Source organism: Ptychodera flava, chromosome 5 (assembly GCF_041260155.1).
Source record: "Ptychodera flava strain L36383 chromosome 5, AS_Pfla_20210202, whole genome shotgun sequence".
In the NCBI taxonomy this organism is placed as follows: Eukaryota; Metazoa; Hemichordata; class Enteropneusta; family Ptychoderidae; genus Ptychodera; species Ptychodera flava.
The window spans coordinates 37,976,337-38,002,398 of record NC_091932.1 but is presented as its reverse complement, the minus strand read 5'-3'; the positions used below and the strand labels follow the sequence as shown (position 1 = coordinate 38,002,398).

Sequence of the window (26,062 nt, the reverse complement as noted above, 5' to 3'; positions counted from 1 at the left end):
TTGTGATTTGTGGTAGATTGTAAACAGCCTGGCAATTCATGGTAAGGCTTCTTGTTCAGTTTTTCAGTGAAATGGTTTGGGATGAAATGGTAAGCACTTTGGGACAGAATGCACTTGCATGAAGTGGTTAGTGGAAAGGCGTAAATGGTAAAGGACTTGGCGGTTTAGCTATAAAGTGGACAGAAAGGGTCAGGACACAGTGACTATGAACTTCAACATTAAAGGAACGATGGACGTGCAGTTTACAAAACTAGGCCTGATTGAAGTGTCGTTGATGATTCTTTCCAAATGCAATGACAATAAAAAGATAATTAGGCGAGTACATTTATTACATGCCCGTTATAGCAAACTTCACCGGCTCCATAGAATTCAATAGTAACTTATCAATGACATTGCAGGCTGCACAGTCATCATTTGACTGTAAGTTTTAGAAGATTATGCATGAATAATAGATACATCCCACAACAGTGATTTGAATATATCAATATGCCATTCAACGATGAAAATTGTCAATTTTTCAGTAGATTTTGGTCTAACATGAAAATAAAGCATATGATTATCATTTACATATAAACCCAAACATTTAGAGAGAAAACTATATGTAAGAGAGGCATGTAATAAATATTACAGCTCACACAAGGGATTATGCACCTTGAGTCATGAGACCCATTTGCCCTCCTGACATTGGGGAATAGTCACCTAACTTCGGGCATATAGTCCCTTGTTTGGGCTGTGATATATACTGTTGCTGCTTGTATTCATTGTGACATATTGTATGTCTACCGTTTCCTTGCTGTACTCAAACAGCAAAACATATAAAAAACATATTTTCTGGAATTTGAATGCAACTGGAAAAAAATCAGTGCTTCATCAAATATAACATTCTGTTTTTAGTATGGAATATGCTGCATTTGCGTAACCATACACGCACCTGTGCTTAAGTAAGAAATAAGTAAATTCATGAAACACACATTTCCTTTGTTGCTATCACTTTTTAGCCCTCTGCTTGTAGTTCTAAATTGATGGTAACCATGGAATACATGTAGGACCACAGACTCAAGCCATCATGACAATCGCATTTTGATGCATTCATCTCGGACTTCGATGATACACGTAATAAGCTACACATTGATAGTTTTAGTATCCCTTTTTATGCACTACAGCGTACATTCTTTCATTTTCACTTTCAGTCAGTATGCTGCTGCATACCTGAGGTTGTGTGCGTGTGATTCAATGGGCTAAGTAACATGCTGGTTGACACATGGGTTCCATCATATTTTTTTACATCATGATATACCAACTATCATGATATAAGAAAAGCATATTAAGTTGGTTTTCGTGTACGATTGTCGCTGTCTTATTTTCTTGGGGCCACTGGAAACTATGCATAGCGTAACAGATGGGCGTACAGAATAGTAAAGCTATTGTCATCGACTGTATCAACGTGCACACCCTTGACCACGTATAACCATGGATGGTTGACATTTTTGAAAGGTAATCGAATAAGACAGAGAAAAGACACAACTTGCCTTATATTAAAATGTTACTCTCGACGAATATGGCCCAAATAATGATGCTAAAACAAGCGCATACAATTCTGGTTCATTGACTGATGCAATGGCGGACAACCCATGTGGGCGACCTGTGACCTGAAAGAGCACATTTCCAGAATGTTCATTCGATGCTACACCGAGATTTTCATGGGGATAAATAGTTCCATATATAGATATTTTTGTACAAAGATTCAAATCTAATTTTTAAGCATTATAAAATCTGTTTGATATAATTGCCTTTGTCAGATATGGTGGCTATCATTTTTTTCTTTTCATATTTGAATTTGCAGCTGTAAAATAAAGTTGTCGAACAGCTCTGTGGGTGATATCTGTTTTTGAGTTTGTGGATACTGATCTATTGCGCATTTGTAACGAGGTAAGCATTCCCACCGTGCAGAATAGACAATGGCATACACATTGCAGTGCTTGATGAAATACAAGTGTATGCCCTTCAGTCGCCTATCGAGTATAGAAATCTTTTACTGCACACTCACTTACTATTCCCACACAACATGCGCAAGATGTGCCGCGTGCTCATTTCCTTCATCACGATTAATTACATGTACGATGTAGGCCGTGTCCACTATCTATGCCCCAAGTAGCTGCTGTAAAGTAGCTCGAGGTTTTGCCTGGGTATTTGGTATTTTTGCCGTCCGACCCAAATACCCAGGCAAAACCTCGAGCTAATGTACTGCAGCTATGCCCATAGCTGATGCATGGTGAAAGTGGCACACAGACCCTGTGCCTTATGTCACTGGTACCGTGCCAAAAGGTTACCATTTGCCCAAAATCAGGAGGGTAAATGGTCTCCTCCCTCAATAGTACAATTATAGTCCCTTGTTTTGGCTTTTAAGTTTTTATTACACACATCTCTTACATAGTTTTCTCTCCATATATTGAGCTTTAATGGCAAATTACAATCATGCGTTTTATTTTTATTTTTAAATTTAGACGAAAATCTTTAAAAAAGATATGAATGTTTTTCATCATCAAATGGCGCAGTGATATATATATAAATCACTGTTATGCAGTTAATCAAGTTTTTAATGCATAATTTTCTGAAAACCTGATTTCCTATGTAAAAGTTATAATTTGGACATTTTTAAATCCCAAAGTTGTCTTGTTGAAGATAGTTCTGGTTCACTTTCAGACAAATGATGACTAAGCGGACTGCTACGTCATCAACGAGCTATCGCTGAATCTTATAGAGCGTGTTATGTTCAATGTACTAGACATGTTATAAATTCAATATTTGCCTGTCAAGTTTGCAATAAAGTGGATGGATCTGATCATCATTATGATACAGCTTGCCAAGTTTGAAGGAGAAATTTTTTGCTTGTGTTTTGGAATTAGACTGTCAAGCTTGCTAGACAGTGCCGTAGGCCCTTGGATATTACATTCACCCCGTCAAGTTGGCAAGCTGCCCTTGATGCAAACTGATAAGACTGTATTAAATTTATAACTTATTTTTCAGAAGTGAATAGAAGATGAGCCTGTATAGCGGTACCACAAGTGGTTTTGGTACAACAGGATCTGTGTTTGGTCAAACAGCTGCTGATCACAATCCTATGAAGGATATTGAAGTAGCATCACCACCAGATGACAGCGTTAGCTGTATGGCATTCAGTCCCATGGCTATGGGATCTACATTTCTCATTGCTGGTTCATGGGCTAATGATGTAAGTTATAATCTGACAGAGATTCCCAGTCACTACTGATAAATATTCATTAAGGCTTTGCAGCATTAGCCATTTTTAATTGAAAAGACCATCTTAAGGCTCCCTCTGTAACTTCTAGATTTTCTCTGTAATAAAATAATACATTTTCAATTGATGCTAACCCTAAACTAACCCTGACTGTTGTCTATTTCAAAGTCACATTGATGTGGATCCTTTGAGGTATGTTCTCAGTTAAGTTAATTTCAGGTACACACAGTTGTTGATTGAATGAGTTGCAGAAAAATACTCCAATAGGGCCAATTGGTAGTAGCAGCACAGCTCCGTCACTATTCAAAAATAATATTTGTCCCAAATTTTATGTACAGCAAGTCGTTCATACCTTAGGAAATTTCCAAGACTAACTTTGCCATTGCAAGTGGCAAATTTTTGTGGCCAAGATATCTTTTTGTTTTATACATTAAAATTAATAGAAATTTGTACACTGAGACAACATACTGTATGTATGTCATTAAATCTGATATACAAATTATACAGCTCACCGAGTACACTAGCTAGCAACTTGCAGAATCTAGGCCAAAGAATTGTCACATGAAATTATGACTTCAGCGATCACATGTATTTCCATAAATCCATATACAGTTGTAATGTTTCATTTGTGACTATAATGCCTACTGAACGGGAAGATACTCTGTGCATATGATGAGTGCTGGTGTTTCCCAGGCACTTTTAAGGCATCATACATAGGAATTCTGTTTTGGTTGGGGCTTCATTGCATCATGGCTAGCAAAGCAAGAGTAGAAACACACATCATCCAATTTAATGTCCGTCCAGTTCTGAGATCTTCTGTAAGCTGCCCCTATGATTGCAAGTACTTGCAGTGTTCCAAATATGTACCCTTGCATGTCTAAGTTGTACCAAAGATGGAACTTTCCTAATAATGGTAGTTCACGCCTCGAAAATGAAAGACTTAAACTTTTTCTGAAACTTTCTTCAAACAGAGTTTCAACCATTCTCGCAAAATTAAGAATAAAAAATCTGGGTAACCATGAAAATTTGGGTACTGCAGAGGCAAATTACCAAGTATTTACTGATATTTGAAATTAAAAATGGCCGCCATCCCTGTGTTATCTCTATGGGGAAAATAAAATTCCCAACTTCACCAATGAAAACTAAACCAATGAAAACTCTGTTTACTCCATAAGTTTCACAATGAGCCTCCGCAAGTGGTAGGCCAAAAGAATGTTATAAAAGTTTGAGAATCCAAATATCTGTGCTCGAGAAACATTCTATCTTATTAAGCCAGCACTTTTGGTTCAGATATTATCTCCTTCAGAATGTATAAGGCATGTCTCAATTTACTTCAAAATGGGTTCATAGCATAAATGCTCGTTATCATAGACTTAAATCTCAGGCAGATATCATCACTGACAATATATATTCTAATTTATGATAACTAATAGGTAAGATGCTGGGAAATCCAAACACAGGACAGACAGTTCCCAAAGCTCAACAACACATACTGGACCAGTACTTGATGTGTGCTGGCATGATGTAAGTACTGTCTTGTGGACCATCATAAACATTTGAAAGCAGTCACATCCCACATATATCAAGTGTATATAATTACCTTTGCCTTCAGGATTTTCCATAAGATTGATGTAGCTCTGTCAGAAAAATATAATGGTATTACATTACTCAAAGAGGTTATGAATATAAAATTCACAGGTAACATGCGTTCAGCAAAGATTTAATTTGGCTGGCATTGTAAAAGGATGTATACTTAGACCAACCAGTCATAGAGTTTCCTCTTTCAGTAATAAATGTATAATTCTCATCCAAAGTTCCCCATTAACACGCCGTTTTAAATCATACATATCATGTTATATTATAGGATGGTACAAAAGTATTCACAGCATCAAGCGACAAAACTGCCAAAATGTGGGATTTGAATTCCAACCAAGCCATTCAAATAGCTCAGGTAAGGTTTACTTTCTCAGATCGGTACATGCTCAGATTTTGGTTTTACATATTATCAGGGTAACAAAATCATTACAGCATACAGGTTAAAATGTCAAAGCGTCTGTTGTTCTTGCAAAACTGAAAATTAATCTAGTTACAGTTCCGCAATCATAACAGCAATGTAAATGTTGGAACTTTGACTTTTACTGTGGTTTTACGACTTATCCGGACACCAAACTTGCTAATTACCCAGCAACTTCGCTGATGATATTGAGACTTTGATCAGTAATTACCAAAGCACTTTGGTAATTCACCTCAAACTTGATACTTGATCTGGCTGCAGTAACTCCATGGGTGGCAAAGTGTAAACACAGACGCTGACAGCCACAGTGCATACAGTGATAGCATAAACCAATTTGAGACATGAGTTTGTACTAAAAGTATTCAACAGTGTACCCATACAAAAATTGCTGAACAAAGTGATGAAAATGGCACAGGACAAATACAACTTGCAATGCAGTAGACCTGCCCACTGCACCAAAATATTTCTGTAACTTCAATGCTTCAATGGACATCATATCTGATTGAACAGTCTTACTTCAATACTTTTCCACTCAATTTGTGCTGATTTAGGCACAATTATTGAACACCACTCAAACTTTCAATCACTTTCCTAAATCAAGTTATACCTGCAGAAATTGTAAAGGAAGCTAGAATACAGAAAAGATTTTCAATCTCTCTATCTCCATGAACTGGCATTCCTCGATCACATTTATGCTGATAGACAACCATTGCCAAAAGGCAGCAAAACTCCGCAACGATTTCGAGCTAAACTGACACAGTATTTCACATCCCTGCATCAAATAAAATTGAAAACACAATCCCATCAGTGACATTTGGTAAAATTTTCCCATGAATCATATCTTAAAATTTAAAAAAAGTGAAACAAAGACGTCTTGTACTTTGCCGATCAACAGCACAGTGTGAACTGTGGAGTGGCATCTGCATTGCCTGCACATAAAAGCAACTCAGCGTACCTCAGTATTATATGGTCTGCATCTTATGAAAACAACAACTGGCAGTGAAAGTAGTAAGGCCAAACAAAAAAATATGTGCTGTTCCGATTACCCGACCCAACCCAATTTTAACCCCCCGACCCTAGACTTTTTAGAGCCTCGTAAACCCGGAAGTAAAAATAACGGTATGAAAAAACGTGAAACGCATGAAATCACGCGAGAACTATGACAAATCGCGCGAATCACGCGAGAACTAATACGTCATTCTTCTAGAAGTGATGCCAGACGCTCATGAAAACTTGCGACATGATGACATTGACACTGACAGTTGTTGCACACCGAACGGTGTCCGGTTTTCAAACTGCTGTATCTCAAAAAGTGTTGGGTCTAATTCAATAAAATTATTGATAAAAAAAATTCCAATTCAACTGCTCGTTCTACCATGGGATTTTTTTTGAAAATAAAGAAAAAATATCGTGTCATTTTAGCGCTCAAAATCCAGCATTATTTTTCGCCATACAGCGCTGCAGCGTGCCGTACTGGGGCACGCACATTTCTCAGGCCACTACTTCCTATGTTAGAATGGAATGGCTCGTTACAGTATGTTGTTCAGTGCCTAAACGGCGTTTGTGGGTAGGCTTTCGCTAAAATGCAGGGACAATTTTCAGTGATCGGAGTTAGTATACCAAACAGCAACTGTTATATTAAATTTGTGGAAAGTTTGAAGCATTTTCACGGCCGTTTTTTGATGTAATCTTTCATTTCCTTGTTGTTGTCATTTCCGAACCGCGCCATGCACAGCGCGGCCATGCAGGTCAAGTGAAAACCCGGAAGTGTTTGTGATACTGATAGTGAATCGAGCAAAAGTTTGGTCAATTTTACTTTTTATAGTCATTCTATCATTACAATATAACCCGTACACCAAAAACTGTGTGTTAAGGTCAGTTCTGAGTAGTTTCAAAATCTGTGCGTTCGGAATTTACCGTGAATTTTGCCGTACGTACGTACTTCGTTGAACAGCCCCAACTGCCAACGCTACAATCAGCTGTTTTCAAACGTTAACCCTGGTACATGTAGTTTTGCGAACATTAAACTGTGTTCATTTTTCATCTGTTGATGTTACACAAAATTTACAAAATGATATTTGACAACAGAAATGAATACTCTTTCAATGATGTACCGGTATGGGAATAAAGTCAGCATGCCATGGTTATTATTATAATAAATGTATGTAAACAACCTTAAACGTAAACTGGGGAAAATGACAGATAGGGGTAGTGCAGGAATCGGGAATTGATAAACAAGACAAGTTGAAAGACGGGCAAATGAAGAGAGAATGAAAAATCTAAGGAAAGGAAAGGAAAAATCATAACCCTGGCTCTAGATTTCAATGCTAAAGGAAAATTGACTACAACAAGATGACAGCTTTTTAGGGGGGAGTAATATTCTTGTGTAAAAAAGGACAGCTCCGGGGGATTATTCTGTACTGTGAGTTGATCAGTTGAACAATGACTTATTTTATTCATATTCCTATGATTTTTGTTTTTTGAATATCAGAATTTCTCAAATGTAACACTTAAGAAATTTTACAGATCTGATTGTTATTACTCAAGTTTAATAGTCCAAAATTTGACAGAGCTAGCTTAAAAACTCTGAAAATTACAGTAGTTTGAAATGGCGAAAAATGGCTTTTGACTGGTAGTATACACGTAACACGGTGCCTTCCAATTAATTTTCAACTCTGTCTCACAAAATTTTTGGCATTTTCAAGTCTCTGTGTAAAGAAAACCAAAGCTCCTTATACCGTACTCTTACAATATATTGCACAAAAAGTATTTTAAAGCAGATTAGTTAGAGAATTAATGTTATTATACAACTATATTTTTTCATAGGGATACCACAAAATGACTCTCAGCCATATGTTGAAATTTTTTTACCTTTTGTCAAAAAATCGAGCATATTTTAATTCTAAAAAATCGTAAGCCTGGAAGTAGACAGATAGAACCATTATTCAAACGGTTTTTTGAATTCTGAGACAAGATCTTCAAGAAAACATACAATTCAAGTAAGTTTAACCGAGAACAAAAAAGGGCCTGGTATGCCTACTTATAGCAGGCCTCGTCGCAAACAAAATGGTGACTCGCAATGGACATAATGTGTACTCAATTTGTTTTTGGCAAATGCGATCATGGTGAAGAAAGGTCGATTTTTGTCTTCTGTTAAACAGAACCGAACATTCGAAGAAATTTTGGAGGAACACCATCCAGGTTTTTCTGAATGTAAAATGTATTCTATTCAAGTTGAATGTGCCAGTTTTGCTGCTGGGGCGTGGTTGTAAGTACAACAGACAAATATACAGGTTGGCGAGGCTACAAACAACTTCAACGTAAAGCATGTGCGTTTTTCTTGCGAGTGACTGCTAAAAGCTGAGGATTTACCTTTAGATAAACAGTTCACTTTCGTGTCAAAGAATTGTTATTCAGCCATATCAATTTCCATGGCAGTCTAATAAACCACACACTTCAATTCTACTGATGAATATTTTATTTTAATATATTGGTATTCAATTTGAGTGCGTTTCATGAGGAAATTGTTCACTGGTAGTTTGTTTGAACGCGTACAAAATGCACATTGAAAAAATAAAAAAAAAATGAAAAAAAAAAAATTTCCCTACCTACCTACCCTATTTTTAAAACCATGTAATCGGAACAGCACATATTTTTTTGTTTGGCCTAATAGTCACCGTAAAAACTCTTCACAGATGAAAGTATAATTGTTTCAAACGAATGAAACTGCAGGTTTTAGAGAAGGAAAACCAATGGGGGATGCGTGGAGTGGGACTATTCTATTTAGGTGACGGATTATAAATAAACTGGATATAAACGTAGGATTTTCCTCACAATGCTGTAATAGGAATTCCAATGTCCCCTTGTTTTACATTTTGTAACATAAGTAATAGTTTTGCTGCTCTGAAAAGTAATTAAACAAACTCTAACGACCCATTATACTCTTCTAACCTCTCCGTAGTTGAGTTTTACATGTAACACGATGAACAGCACACATGTACATATGTTGGTTTTACTGAGGAATGCTGTTCAGTGGAATGCCAACCCCTGGTCACAAATTAGTTTATGGCACTAGTATGACTAGTAGTGACTTTGTATACACATTGTATACCCCATGGCGCACTCATGCAGCCAGATCAAGTATCAAGTTTGAGGTGAATTACCAAAGTGCTTTGGTAATTACCGATCAAAGTCTCAATATCATCAGCGAAGTTGCTGGGTAATTAGCAAGTTTGGTGTCCGGATAAGTCGTAAAATCACTGTAATAGCATTTCTGTTATGAGGTTGCAAGCTTTGTGTATGCCAAGAATTGTAATCTGCCTACATTATTCAAAAAGTTGATCAAATCTTTGGTCAACAAAAATGCTGTCCCTCTAAGTGACAATTGTAATTTTATTTTCTGTTGTACAGCATGATGCTCCAATTAAATCAATACATTGGATAAAAGCACCAAATTACAGCTGTGCAGTAACTGGAAGCTGGGACAAAACACTAAAAGTAAGAACAAAATACAGAAATAAAAGCATTTTCTTTCATAATGCTCGTCGTGTACTGTGTCAAATTAATATTTTCACTTCTGAATCAGTAAATTTATATTTCTGGACAAGATGCTGTCTTTAAAGATGACCTTTTCTTCATTTTAATGCCATCAGTAGTTTTAATGAATATCTATCTTTGCATGATAGCATTTTAGCATTTGAAATTGGCATGGAAGAGATGAAATTCAAAAACTGTTATCTATACATTTTACCTTTAGTTCTGGGATACTCGCACTCCAAACCCTATGATGACTTTACAGCTTCCAGAAAGATGTTACTGCATGGATGTAGTAAGTATAATGAATTTTTAGCTCAATTTGGTATAAGTATACCGAAGAGAGTGTATATGGTAAGTCAGTGGTGTCTGTATGTCTGTTTGTCTGTCTGTATGTATGTATGTATGTCTATGTACCGGTATGTATATGGTACATATGGTCTGTATGTATGTATGTCTGTCTGTATGTCTGTATATATGTCTGTATGTATGTATGTCTGTATGTGTCTGTCTGTATGTACGTCTGTCTTTCTGTATGTCTGTCTGTCTGTCTGTCTGTCTGTATGTATGTATGTATGTATGTTCACTTCAAAAACTTGAAAACCTTATCACCTACCATCTTATTATTTGCTGTACAGCTGCATCCAGTAGTGGAGGTTTATATTTGTTCGAGTGATCTTGATAGTTTCAAAAATGTGCAAACATTAGAGTTGTGTAATGGGAGAAACAAATGTCGAAGATTACTTTTATGTAAATGAAGACATAGGGATTACTTCTGTTTTTGCTAATTTTCAGAGCAGCTTGTTACAATACAGGTTTTATTTGTCACATGCAACATGGAATAGGGTGATACATATGTAACAAAATCCTGTACAGTGAGTATGTCCACGAAATATTTTCAATGTTTACCAGTGAAAATTATTATGTAACCATCCTATTGTATCTAATTTATTACTTTCCTTGTAGATGTATCCGATGGCAGTAGTTGGAACGGCTGGACGAGGAATTATTGTGTATCAATTAGAAAATCAACCATCAGAATACAAACGTATTGAATCACCTTTGAAATACCAGGTGAGAATATCTTAAATATAAAGTCTTTTATTGCAAGCTTAAAACGTTTATTCCAAACGTTTGTTATCAAGTAATAATATTCATAGTCCTTTTATAACCATTGTAAATTTGTTGAAAAGTCTTATTTGACTGCATGAGACAAATGAGAAAGTAAAGTTCAAGTCAGCCGTCAATAGTTACTATTATTTTTAAACTTTATGTTTTAACACCTATATTTAGTTAACATTGAACAAAAGACATATGAAATCTATGGAATTTATCAAGTTGTTGGAGATTGTTGAATTTACGAGTTTAATTTACAGTTTCATTGAGAATTGAACATACTTCCAGCAGAATTCAGTCTGGTTATTAAAAACTAATCCTCTTTGATGAAAAGGAATAGTGTCACATTTGTGTCATGCTTGTGGACAGGTAATGAATGAATTCTTGTATTTCCCACTCACCATAAGGTGTTTTCAAGGCAGGTCTCAACAAGTAATTCTGAATCTTTTTTTGTTGTAGCATCGTTGTGTTGCAATATTCAAAGATAAGAAACAAGCACCCACTGGATTTGCACTGGGTAGTATAGAAGGACGTGTTGCAATTCAGTTTGTTCAGGCTGCTAACCCGTAAGTTATGTCTCTTTGCCAACATTTTACAGTATGAAAATCCTTTGAGTTGGATCTTTAAATACAATAGCAATATAAAATGGTTTAATATGTATACCCTGTGTTACTGGTGTTCTAAATTTTTTGTTCAGAACAATTACAAATCTTTGAAGCATTAATTAAGAATGTGAAAGGTCACTTCTTTTGAATAAATTGATTTTCCATAAACCATCTGAAATGAGACTGACATTGTAGGTGCACAAAGGCAAACTGTAAGATTTCTGGCATGTCTTTATTGTTGTTTCGTCTGTTTTCAAGTTAGGGCAATCTGGGACAGTAAAGAAGGCCCTGCTTTAGCCTAGAAAATAAAATCCAGAGAGACAAACATTTGAATATTGAATATAGAGTAGTAAGCAGTGTATATCACAAGTACATGCACTGATCAGTGTTGGATTGAGTGTCAGGATAACTTATGACCTACTTTAACATGTCACAACAGCAGCATGGCTCGTGTTTGTCTGAACCCTATGATCATTTTAGTTGGTATACAATATGCACATTAATTTAGATTTTGACACCAGGAGTCCAAAGGAGTTTGGTTTTCCCTTAGTTCCACAAAACCACTCATATATATAGTTTAACTGCGTCTAAAAAGATATTCAAAGCTTACTCCCTCGTATGTACTTCAGTTAAAAATACGGTACTAACAAGTATGGGACTGAATTTGTTTGATATAGATACAGGTCATATGTAAATTGATTGTGATCAAAGTGGGAGCCCAGTTTCATTTATGCTATTTTTTATTTGCAGGAAAGACAACTTTACATTCAAATGTCATCGATCAAACGGCAGCACCAATTCAATCCAGGATATATTTGCTGTAAGTAAAATAATTTTTTTATTCAACTGAAACACTCAATCTGTGTCGACAGTTTGCCTATCAAACCTATTGGCACTGGTTAGCCTCTGACGCATTGCAGAACGCTTGAAAGGTCGCTCTACTGCCTGTTAAAGGTATACAGTCACCTGTAATCTAAGAATGCCAATATATGGTCAAAGGGGTATTCCCTGGTATTCAAAATGGGCACTGTTTTCAAACAGCCACCCTCTTAAAATCTGTGATTGGTTAAATTTTCTCTTTCCATGGTAACTGTGGTAAAATTTGAACAGGTGACAGTATACCTTTAACCAGCAGAGTTTACAACTGCACCAGTTGGCATTGGTTACCCAGGATGGGAATACTGTTAGTTTGTGTCTCTCCACCAGAATTCATTCTTAACTCTATTTCACCATTAGAATCATCCAAACGTACTTGTATCATTTTACTATAGTACAGCAAAAACATCAATTTCTTTTATATTTTAGTTAAGGTAGTGCACGCCTCAAAGTTTTCTCAATGAAACTTTCGACTGTTCTCTTTACAAAGCATAAATAAAAATAGCGCCAATGGCACTTGATCACAACTGGCACATTGTGAAACTACTCTATCTCTGGGTACACCTGTACATGAAATACTGAATGGGTAGGTGCTGCGGCTTTGGAGTTTGTCAGTAAATGCACACAGAAAACAAAGTCCCGAAGTAGCGAATTCCAGCCATTTTCAAACCACACTGTTTGTCAGTGGGGTAAGCAATATTCGCAAAAATCACATTTCCAGGCTAATAGACTATGTTTTACAAAATCACACGTCCTTATTACAAAATAAAACGATCTTTGTCTTTAAATCAATGCGCCAGTAAACAGGTCCAGCAGCTAGTTATGTCATCAAGTCTGTAATATTAAGGGTAATAACAAATGTGAGAAATCTTAAACATTAAATATGTTGTTTTTTATCAATTTTATTACCAAAAGCGCATGAAAATCTCTGATACTTTGAATCAGCCATCCTGCATATTTGTAACATTCATCAAAACCTCATTTCTGTTCAACAACTCGTTAAATAGTCCACAATGCAGGATTGGTGTACATTCCAAAACTACATATATTGAAGACCCCTAAAATCAATTAGTTAAAGGGGGGGGTTAGAAATTTCCCAAAACTAAACCGCTGCTCCGTTTGGCTCCATTTTTCGAATCGGAACCTTGGAATTAGTCTGAATATCTCTACCAAATATCAATGCAGTCTGTTCAGTGGTTTTTGACTTTTTGTCGTTTACGGAAAATGGACACTGTCCATCACCGGTTGAAGCTAACCCTATATCACAACTTCCAGATGTGATAATGACCTATGGTCATTATGTTAAAAAATACCACCAATGGCGCTTGGACATAATGACCGCCTAGTATTATCGGCATTTATCAACAACCACACTCACTGTGAATTAGACAGACCACGAAGTCAATGAGCAACATATAGCTGAAAGACTATTTTTCACATTGCGATTTTAAGCTCATTTTTATGAGAAAAGAGACATGTATATGTATATGGAGAAAAAGCAGAAGACATATTTGTAAATTGTTTGTTAAGTGACAATCATATATGCATCTCTTGAAATTTTGTGGTTATAAGGTATAACAGTAGTGTAAGAATAATGAGGTATGAATAAGTTAGTAAAGCTAAGTTGACAGTAATCATAGACTCTCGAGAAAAACGGGACAGGCAACTCCGATAGAGAACAAAGGGTCTATGGGATTAGCAGCTTCCGATCTATCTTGGAATAATTAAGAGGTGTTAATGGGTCGGGGAAGGAATGAAGCTGGGCCCGATCAATTGCACAACGTCCGGTTCATAGACACGTGCATGCGGGTATACGGTAATAATGTTTTCGGATTACAAGTTATTCCGGATTACCCGCAAGTCCATTTTTAGAAATAAAAGTGTTACAACTATTTTGAGAAGAATTCGTCAAATGGTTTTAAAGTACTTTTTACATATTGGTAGCGAGATTCGATGCAACTAGAAGTCTGCAGGGAGTCAGTATGTTGCTGTAAAGTGACAAAGTTTCGAATAGAAATCCGAAACACATACCGCTGCAGTTCCAGACTTAACAGCAGTTGACATCACAGAGTTGTTTACATTCCGCAATCGTCCGTGTATCTCCGAATTTTCCCTCGTTTTTGCAGTTTTTAACCGTCGGAATATTTTCTGTGCGAGGAGTGCTCCATGATTCGGTAAAGTATGTATGTTATCTACTGAAATTTGTTGTTTGAAAACTGTGAACGGCCAAATTTACAAGGACAGCGTTCAGCTTGTGTAAATGCATGTCTACCTTACCGCTTCTGACTCCATCAACCGATGGATAGTCCCGATTTATCGCGAAGTTTCTCCTGACAGCGAAAGTCAGTGTTACAAATGTATTTTCTAGTACTTTGCGGATGTAAACATGTGTAGCTTATCCGAACTTTGGTGTTTCTTTAGGCTAAAACAGTACCAAAATGTTAGAGGTCGTTTTTGAGCTCCGATGGAGTAGTCATTTTTTGTGTTCCCTGATTTTCGTCAAATGTTGCGTGACAGATGAAATAAAGGTCAGATTTTCGTTTCGCAGGACTGGGGAAGTGTAAACCTGTCTAACTTGTAAGTGTTTGTTGTTATCGGAGATTTTTATGGTAGGGAATGTAAACTTATATTGTCGATATCTAGCAAGAGTTTTCTGTAGCGTCTATGGCTAAATGTACACTGTTTTTATCGTCTGGTTTTTTCCCGTTGGCTTCGGCTTGAATCCAAAATGTGATCTTCATCGTTACCATAACATTCACCATGACTAGTATCAAAAACCCTCAAAATTCTCTGTGTCATTATTCGGAACGTGCCATGCAAGAGCAAAGTGTACATATTCAGAACGTCAGTTTGATCGTTAATGAGATTCAGTGTTAAGTAGAAGTATTGTTGTCGGGGACCGCTTGGCAAATAAACTTTAATGTATTCCAAGATAGATCGCACAAAGAAACTCAGCAGTTGCCTGTCCCGTTTTTCTCGAGAGTCTATGCAGTAATTAAGATTACACAATTATACACTAAGCTGGGGAAATCTGATTGAAATAAATGTTGAAAAGTAGCAAAGTCATGGTCATCTTTTGTCTAATACCTTGTGTAAGTTCATGAACTTTACATAAATCTTGCCATAGATTTGTTGCTAATGGGCAATAACTGTGTTACAGATCATTTGAGAGCAATCTATCCATGACAGGTTTACTAGTAAATGTAATATACTTCTATTTAAAGGAGAGAAACTTCTCAAATATTTTTTTTCCCTGTAATTTGCTGTGAGAACACATGGACAGATGCTCAGGACTGTATGCTGGTGCTACCTTGATGACTAACCTACAACTTGTAACGTCATTGTCTAACCTGTTCACCCCAATTTCCTGTAGACAGGTCCACACTCTCCATTGATAACAATGGGTTTGGGCCATACCATTGTAGTGAAAGACTGTAACATGTGAGGTTGTGGATACTTAATCTCTGGAATGTCAAAGTCTGTATATTGACTCAAGGATGTTTACTTAACAAATGCCTAGGGTCATCTCAAAAGTGAGAATCTAAACTATGAAATATGTTTTTTTTAATGCTTTTGATGCCCAAAAGACAATAGAAATCTCTTACACTTCGAATCAGCCATCCTGCATATTTCTAACATTCATCAAAACCTCATTTCTGTTCAACAACTCATAAAACAGTCCACAATGCAGGATTGGTGTACATTCCAAAACTACATATATGAAAGACCCCTAAAATCAATTAGATAAAACGGGGGGTTAGAAATTTCCCAAAACTATCTAACCGGCGCTCCGTTTGGCTCCATTTTTCGGAATTGGAACCTTGGAACCAGTCTATGTATTGGTATCAAATATCAACGCAGTCTGTTCAGCAGTTTTTGACTTTTTGTCGTTTACGGAAATGGACGACATCAAACACCGGTTGAAACCACCTCTATATCACAACTTCCAGTTGTGATAAAAATCAGGGATCACATGTAAATTTTGCCACAAAAGATACCAATTACCCAACATTTACGGATATTTTAAATTCAAAATGGCTGCCATCCCTGTGATAACTGGGGAAAAAAATGAAATTTTTGTTTCAACAAACTAAGATGGTGAAAATTTATTTACTCAACATGCTTCAAAATGAGCCCCAACAAGCAGTAGACCACAACAAAATTATCAAAATTAAAGAGTCCAAATATCTGTCTACAAGGTGCATTCTTTCTGAAGTATCGTTGCTAAGAGATGAATCTACGTATCCAAGTGAAAATGCCAAATTACTATAGCCTAGTTTCTATTGTTTAAACTTTTATAGTAACAAACTTGTCCAAGTTATTTTGATCAGAGTGAAAATTAATGCTGTGAAGTCGTTCAAATATCCCTACCATGTAAAGTACTGTGTTGCAGAGTCAACTCTGATTTTCCCCATGGTAATTGGTTACGTGTGGTTTTAGGTGAATGGTATTGCATTTCATCCTGAACATGGAACTCTGGCAACATGTGGCTCAGACGGAAGATTCAGCTTCTGGGACAAAGATGCCAGAACAAAACTGAAGACTTCAGAGGCATTGGAACAGCCAATCACATGTTGTACATTCAATGCACAGGGCAATATATTTGCATATGCATCGAGCTATGATTGGTCAAAGGTAAGGGTGTGTTACCTGTATTTGGTATCGTTACCATGGTAATTATATCTTCATGCTTTTGAATGTGGTCATCAGGAGGAAATGATAGATATCTGAAGGACAGTTGCTTCTATGTCTCACTATCATTACTAGAATTTATCTTCTTATTTCAGGGCCATGAGTACTTCAATCCTCAGAAGAAAAATTACATTTTCCTCCGGGCAACGCTAATGAAGAGCTCAAACCAAGAAGTAGAAAATAACTCGTAAATGCACGTCAATGACACAAATTCAGAAATGTAAGATGTCACTCTTACATCTCACAGAAAGAGCTATTACAACTGCTTTGCCTTCTGTAAATGAAAGATCCCAAGTGTTAAGGACTGTCTGATGAACAAGTACATAGTTTCATCAATAGAAACATACAAAAAAAGAAAACAAAGATAGAAAAAAGAAAATGACGATAGAGTTGATGTGGCTGTCATTACAATACTACTTGGTCTGAAATGCCACATTTACCAGGGTAGTGACTTCACTCATAAGTTACACATTATTCAAGCAATGTTTGTTATCACAAGTATAAGTATTAAACAGCTTTCAAAATTCAAGAGATATTTTGTTATGGCTATTTAAGCACTGAAGTAGCATCTAGCCAAAAACCCATTTGGTAGAGTTGTCTTCAGACGTGCATACATTTTTTTCTTCAGCTATTTCCTGAAATGGACAATTATCTTTTCCTTTTTGTTGTATATACTGGATAGTGTATGCCATTTGTCATTAAAGTCTGCAAATTTATAAAAATTGTGAAATGTGTCCCTATTTTGACGTACTAACGTGTTACCTGTAGGCAGATCCACACTTTTCAGTGAAAACCATGGGTGTTGGCCAAAGCAGTTCACTGTTAAAATGGCTTGTACAATTTAAAGTTTACTTGAAACTGAGCTGTGGTAATTTCTGCTGAACTGCAAATCTGTTCAATAAATTTGGACGCTTCAAAAGTATGACACAGTGTCACTGTGACAATAACAAGTTAATGGTAGATTGACACAAAGTACTGAATGTATGTAGCAAATCACAAGTGATGATTTCCATCTACACATGAAATTTCGCATTTGCTTTGCACAAAGATGGTTTGAGAAAGTTCATTTGCCCCCAAAATACCATTTTGCAGGTTTTGTAATGATTTACACAAAATATTATATACATCATCTCCAGGGACTTTATATCAAGGTTCAAAACTAGCTGATAAGCTGTTCCAGAGATTTTTTTATAGTCTAAATAGAATACTGAAATTTCCCCCAAAATATTGTTGTGCGAACTTCAAATGACTTGAAGAAACCTAAATGAAGTTAATACAAGGAACCCTCATATCACGTTTGAAAACAATAGAAGTGGTCACAGAAAAGGCAATTTTTGACAAAAAAGGTGGAAAAAGTGGCTCCAAAATACAAAATAGTATTTCAAACTACACATTACCCTAATTACTAAAATCCATCAAATATGCAAACAAGCAATTAAATGACATGATCCTGCTACATGTTTTTGCACATAGTTACAGCTTTGGTATATAAAGATCTGTACCACATTTCATTTAATTTGAGTCTGTATTTCTTGACATATTAAAAATTCATTAAATATGCAAATTAGATATGACACAATACTGATATATGTCGTTGTGTGCTATTAGAGATCAGTGTTACCACCATCAATACAAAGTTTTATCAAATTTGGCACAGTCTCAAGACACAGGGCTCTTTTGTAAGAAATTGCTAAATATGCAAATTAGCACTAATCATGCATGGTATACCTACTGGTAAAACATTGGACATGCATATGTATGGCATAATGGTTATTCTAATACGAAGTTTGAAAGGAATTGGCTCAGGTACGTTTGAGATATCTGCGTGGATGCACGGATGCACAGAACCCAAACCATAAGTCCGCTGGACTTCTTCCGTGGAGGCTAAAAAGCTCGGAATTGAAAAGTTGTTGGATGCAGCCAGTGATGATAGAAGATGGGATTACAGCAGACAACCACCTATCTGATAAGCTCTGTGTTACAGACAGTGGAGCTAAAAGCCAGCTATTTGCACATGTTTGCTGGCTTTGACTTTCTGTGCAAGGGTTCAGCATATGGTCTTTGTACCAAGGACAACCTTTATGCCTTCAGCTGTCAGCAATTTTAGAGTCCATTGCGTCTCAATGGTTAGAGTAAAGACTGTTTGACCGGTTAAGACAATACAAACAAAATATAATGAGAAACTATAAACTGTTCGCTACTGTTTAAGGTGGTATGTACCTCAAAATTGAAAAATTACCCTTTGCTCAAACTTTTGTCAAAGCAAACTTGAAACCATTCCTTTCAAAATGAAAATCAGGGTTCTTTGTGCAAAATTTGGTACAATATGATGGATAAGTGCTACAAATTGTGTCATACTAAAAATTGCTCTTACCACGGGGAACTTAAGTGCCTTGTTTATTTGTTTGTTTGTTTATGCATGTTTGTTTATTTGTTATGATTATTTCCATACATGATAAAAAAACAACATAGTTGCATTTGTGTTCTTTTAAATCAAGAGCGGTGTTTATTTTCGCATTTGTTTATTTTTTGTTTACAAGTGTAGTTACAAATTATACTTTTAAATGTTTCTAATACCATCCCACAGATTAAAGAAAGCATATCTCTCATTTGCGATGAGAAGTAAGCACTCATGTGTCTACCACTCTTTCTAAATACTCACCTTTTCTAATTAGAAATTTCTAATGCCTATGGATGATGTCAATAAATAGCCAGATGTTATGCAAATGTAAAGTATTTATAAGATATTTACTGTTCAATTTAAGAAAAGAATGAAATATTTTTGAAATTCAGCAAAAATTAACAAAAATCACTGTCAGTATTCTCATGAAAATGTTATCAAAGATCGACACCAAACAAGACACACCGGTACTGTATTGTTTCTGAATTCACCAATCCAAATATTCAAATATAGAAGGACAATACTATTAGACAAACATTTTTAGAAAAGAAAACTTATTACCAAATATAACAAGTATTGCCAAATATTTGCTGATATATAATATTTACCACAATTTAGAGAAACTTCTTCCAAAGGGACATGTATAGCACATTTCAAACATCGGAAAAGTGTCTTTGAGAGGGAAATTTTTATCAAAAAATGGCAAAAAAATGCCTTAATATTACAATGTTGCGAATTCTGTCATAATTTGAACAAACTAGACATGTCATCCCTACAGACCTGCATACCTTAATTCAAACCTTGGGCATAACTGATTTCTCAGAAGAATTATACACAAAATGACAAAAATTGCCCAAACATTATAATCTCGGTAAACCATCATGAACAAATCATAGATCTGACTTGCCCATACATTTATCTTGGGTCCTGTACACACACAAATGACAAGGCTAATAGTCTGGGGAGTGATTTTGGAAAAGATTTTTTACCATATTCGCATTGTTTAACCGGTTTGCATATTTTTCTTCCGACACTAAAACAAAAAAGAAAGTTTTGTCAAAAATACAATCATACCAAATATCAAAGTAATATGTGCAGTGGGTATACCGGTAGTCATGTTATCAAAGTGGACAGACATGCAGACATAAAGTCTGACACAATATGATCCTACAAGGTCTGATAGTGATTATGCATAAAGAACTGGGAGCTAAAAATAACCTGTGGAAACCAGTCAATTCAGAAATTTAATGCTCAAAACTATAACAGGAAAAATTACACTATAAATACCAATCATTTAGAGTTTCAACAAGAAATTGAGGAAGCAGTTGTAAACTGAATTATTCATCACATTGAACTACAAGGTAACCCCTTGTTTTGTGACTGACATCATCAAGTGTATTCATCGCAGCATATAAATTCCCTGTGGTTGCCCATATTTCCTTCGTTTCTGGGCAAACATCCATGAGTAGAAGTCTGTCGGTGTCTTGATGATAAGCAGCTACTGGACTAACATGCCCATAGAATAGGTCCTGTTCAAAAGCTTGATAGTTGACAATCAAACAAGATCTGTTTTTACTGTTGCTAAGTGTTTCCATGGCAACACATTGTAACTCTTCTTGAGTACTCTCATTAGCATGGTAAATTTTGACCTTGTAATGAAAAGCTTTATACAAGTCTGCAGTTTCCTGCAGAGTGCAACCTATCTGTTCAACTTTTGCTTTGTCCAATACCCTGCATGTCTGTGGCAAACTGAACATAGTTTCCTCTTGATAGATGGCGTTCTTTACTGTACACTGCTGCATGGCATTCATCGTGATTGCTGCTGTTCTAATTGCACAAAACCTGTTGTGTGTCTGCTTAGCAAAGTGTTTAATAACTGCATCTTGATGGTAGGTTGCTGAAGCTAGTAACTTCTGACCTTCATCACTTTCCAGTGGTATTAAGCTTGACATGGTCCGTATCTGAAATTGGAGTAAGGGACTGGTCAGTTTCTTCAGCCGGGGGGGGGGGGGGGGGGGGGGGGGGGGGGGGGGATTCATGGGGGGGTCACCCTGTTGTGACTTTGGTGATAGGGGGGGTCACCATGTTTCTGAAATGCCAATAGGGGGGGATTAGTGTGTTTTTGAATTTTGACACAGGCTCATCATTGCCTAAAATGCTAGTGTAAGCCACAAATTTCATCATTCAGCTGTATTTTTCGGCGCGCCTTTGAGGCGCGTAACTTTAATAATCAGTCATATTTTTCAGCACGCCCAACTTTAACATATCAAGCATACTTACATCAGAGATATCTGTATGTTCAATATTTTTCAGCGTGCTCTTCAAGCTTATTACTTAATATATCAGACATTTTTCAGCATGCCCTTCAGGTGCATGACTTTAATATACAAGGCATATATATCAGAGATATCAGGATGTTTCATATTTTTCGGCGCGCCCTTTGGGCGCCATACTCTAATAAATCAGAGATATCTTGATGTTTGCTAAGAGAAAAGGGTACCATTATGAAATCTGCATTTCATATGGAATTCAAAGGATGACAAATTCCTGATACTTTTCTGTTCTCTCTATGAGAATTCAGTATGAGAAAGCAACATGCACAAATATTTCACAATATATATTGATACAGAGGCTTATTTTAGAGATAGAAAAATGACAAGATATCTTTCCTTCTCATTGAGGCAATTGAGGCAATTATTTTCCTTTGTGTCACAGGTTTTCTGTAGAAAGATGCTTTTTATGAACAAAATAACAGTTAAAAAACGGCAGTTTTTGCCATTATTAGCTGTGCTTTTATGGTTTCAATGTTATAAGAAAAGGTCCTCTCAGACACTGTACACATCAGATTTGGCTAAAAAGCTCTCTATGGTCTCCTCAGGAGATTTATTGGATGGTTGGCAAGCCTTAACACCTATCAAAGTTTTTGATTCACTGCTTTTTCCTCTTTGATATTAATGATTGACATCCATTCTGTGCAACAGTTCAGGACATCTGGTTAAACATAGAAAGTGTGAAATACATTCACAGCTAATTCAAAATACAGCTCATTCAAAATATACTGTATTCAAACTTAAGATTGACACTTTGAAATTTCTATCTTACAACTGACATGTCAACAATTTCATTACAACATAGAATGTATATATTATATATATATATATATATATATATATATATATATATATATATATATGGGATATAATAATTAATTTATGTCCACCTTTTGTTTTACCTATGTCGCGTGCCGGGGGGGGGGGGGGGGGGTCACCCTGTTTTCAAAATTTGGAATAGGGGGGTCAGCCACTTTTTGACGACGGCCAAAAAATAATCCACCCCCCCCCCCAGGCCGAAGAAAAGAAACTGACCCAGTCCCTAATAGAAATAGTCTGATACATTTTTTTGAAGTATCATAAACGTCATCAATGGAGATCTCTATTCAAACTACAATAGATTACTACACTTCATCAAAACCATATCCTAAGCTAATTTCCAGTTCTCTTTCAGTACCAACAGACATACAATACACAACACGAAAGGCCTATGTCAGGCATCAGATTGTATTGCCAGGAAATTTACTGGATTATACAATTCTAATAGAAAAACAATATGCTGTAATACTTCCATAGTTCACTTGCAGACTATAACAAACGTGATCCAAGGGATTGAGTCCTCTACCTTTACACCTGTGTGTATGTATGTATGTATGTATGTATTTGTAATTTCAGAAGAACCATACTCTGAAGTACACTGCTCTGTATAGTGTCATCAGGGTTAGTCACCTCTATGGATACATTTTTGTCCTTTTGAAAGTGTTCAGTTTTGTACTTTGTCCAATTTTGGAGTGCCCAATATCACTACACTCTTCTGGTGTGAGTTGAGTATTGATCGATTGAAATGAACAGATATGTATGCTATGTTGACAAACTGAAATCTAAGCCATTTATAATACAGAATGAAAATCATTAAAAAATTGTCACGTTAAAAGATGCAGCTACCCTACAGTGGAATTTGATTGAGTGTCCGGTTTGCCTTGCAGAGCTCGACGAGTCTACATGTTGCTTATCATTAGAAAAGTAAACATTTGCAACAAATTGAGTCTTCGTCTTTGGTTGGTGTTAGATTACAGCGCGCGGCAAACGTTTCCCATACACTGTCTCGTCACGATCACTGCAGTCGTTTCAGCATGTCACTGACAACAAGCATAACACTGCACTACATGCACATCATCAGCTTTCTTTTAGGTGTTTACTTTAAATTGGGAACTTTATGAAGAAACAAGTAAATTCTTTAAAAAAAAACTTTCTTCTCCTCTCGATGTCAGCAATCACGACAACAGTTCCTTCAGCATGCAGTCTGTAGCATTGCGAGTGCAGTCTACTCTATCAACAAGTTTGACACGATACAACACTGAATATTGTCAACCAGAAAATGCTAAACACTCCTAAATGAAACTTTAATCCCGCTTTCTCTTTTGTCTCAGCTAAATGAAACTTTCTCAATTGACACTTCTCTGAGCTACAAAATAGACTTGAAGAAAAGTGTTGATTTTGCACAGGCAAGTGCAATTCAATCAACACGGTACATTTTGTGCCATTGAATAACACACCTAGTGTTTCTGAAATAATTCACCGTATTTTGGCACTTAATTTCCCGGACGGCATGATACACGGCAACGGGTTAGCATGGAGGGGACGATGATATCTCTCTGCCTTCAAAATATTCTTTACCTTGCTGAAAAAATACAATGTTTCACTGTAATAAAACGCCGAGAGTCAGTCCGGTTGATGTTGAGGACTTTCCTCGAGATATAGATCCGACACTCGAAAAATATGCCAGTGAGTTTTGTCTGAGTTATATTTCCCAAATCAAAGTACACAAAGCTGTAGCTGAAAGAAAACTTTGATGATGTGCTATAGCTATAGTGCGGTGTCAAGCTTGTTGTGCATGAGTGGCATGCTGAAACGACTGTCATTATTGTAGACGAGACAGTGTCTGGGAAACGTTCGCCGCGTGCGCTGTAATCTAACACCAAATACTCAATTTGTTGCAAATGTTTACTTTTCTAATGATAAGCAACATAGACTTGTCGAGCTCTGCAAGGCAAAACGGACACTCGATCAAATTCCACTGTAAGTATATAGCAGCAAAACATGGGTTCATATAACATTCTGTAAGAGAGGAAGGCTATTCCAAAGCAAGCTAGGTGAATCTTGTGTGTCTCATGGAAGTCTCACAATTGATCCGTCAGTCGTCTGTTTGTTTGCTAGTTTACTTGATTGTTTTGCTTACGTGTTTGTTTTTTGTTTTAATACTATGTGCTTTTTCTTATTTGACCGGTTTTTTTTTAATTTTTCTTTATTTTTCTATTTTCTATTTACTTGTTTACTGTTATTCAGTCAGAGTACCCTGCGGGTAGACAGTCTAGCAAGGATTACGGCAGTACACCAGAGTCTATAGGCCTACTCTAGGGGGGGGGGGGGGCGCGTTTACAACAAGAAACAAAGTCTGTCACTGGACTTACCCCTCGAGTCGCACGCTCGGTGGGAATCCGATTTCAGTGGGGTTGGCTGTCTGCACACTGGCCGGTGGATGATGAAGTCCTTCGCGGTTATAGTCAGCACCCACCCGGTATTTAATACTGCCAGTCTTGCCGCCGAGACGTCCTGGATGTCTCGTTTTCAGCAGCTCCTATCTGTCCGTCTGCTACAATTCTGCTGCAAAGCGGCATCCTTCCTGCACTCGTGGTGGAGTAGCGTCCTGGTGTTATTATTTAAATTCCACTCAAATAACAGACAACATGAGCTTTAGCTATGACTCTTCTAGCCAATCGGAAACTAGTTTGCTTACGAACAAAATCTTAAGCCAATAACATACAATCTTTTACTCATTATGATTGCCATATCTGTATATTAATATCCCTACTTAATATTAATACTGCCACGTTGGCAAAAAACAACAACAAAATACTGTTAGCCTTAGAAGATATGATAATTTGAAACACATGTTACATGTAAGACGATGAGAATGATGAGGAATGCAGTAGTTCAGGAATGTCATCGGATAAGTCTATGAACTGCATGTCTCAAGGACTGTGAGTGAGTACGCTACTCGCTAAAACATTAACTAATCAAGAAACCATAACAACTACGATTAAACACCCAGGATCGTCACATTACCCCTCCTTTGAGTTCATAATCTCGGTTGGAACTTCCTTTTGTCAGGTAAAATACACAGATCAGATGAACCATTTACCGCAAAAATTTAAAAGTCAGTCACTCTATACAGTAATAGATACTTTCGCTAAATAAATACAGAAAGTCATACGTACTAGTCATAAATGTCCACTGAATATTGTTCACTTAACCCTTTCACCACCATGGTTTGTCCCAAATCCATTGTTTTCTAAGGTAAAGTTGGACCTGTACACAGGGAACTGGGGGTGAAAGGGTTAAACCGCAAACAAAACAAATGTCCCAAGAAACACAACGTTCTACGTCAAATACGGTATCGTGACTCCTTTCAGCTGGGAAAGTTGACGAGTGGTCAAGAATGATGTATCGTTGGAA

At 36.6% G+C, this 26,062-nt stretch overlaps 1 long non-coding RNA gene and 1 pseudogene across 1 annotated transcript; one reads left to right on the top strand and one right to left on the bottom strand.

Moving 5' to 3' along the window:
* The first annotated feature begins 1,855 nt into the window (after nt 1-1,855).
* LOC139133843 (mRNA export factor-like) lies at nt 1,856-17,476 on the top strand (annotated as a pseudogene).
* A 2,348-nt stretch (nt 17,477-19,824) lies between these two features.
* Nucleotides 19,825-25,306, bottom strand: LOC139133841 (uncharacterized). The gene is made up of 2 exons (XR_011552660.1): nt 25,018-25,306; nt 19,825-21,457 (listed from the first exon to the last, which is right to left on the bottom strand). It is a non-coding gene; the product is annotated as an uncharacterized lncRNA (long non-coding RNA).
* Between the last annotated feature and the right edge of the window lie 756 nt (nt 25,307-26,062).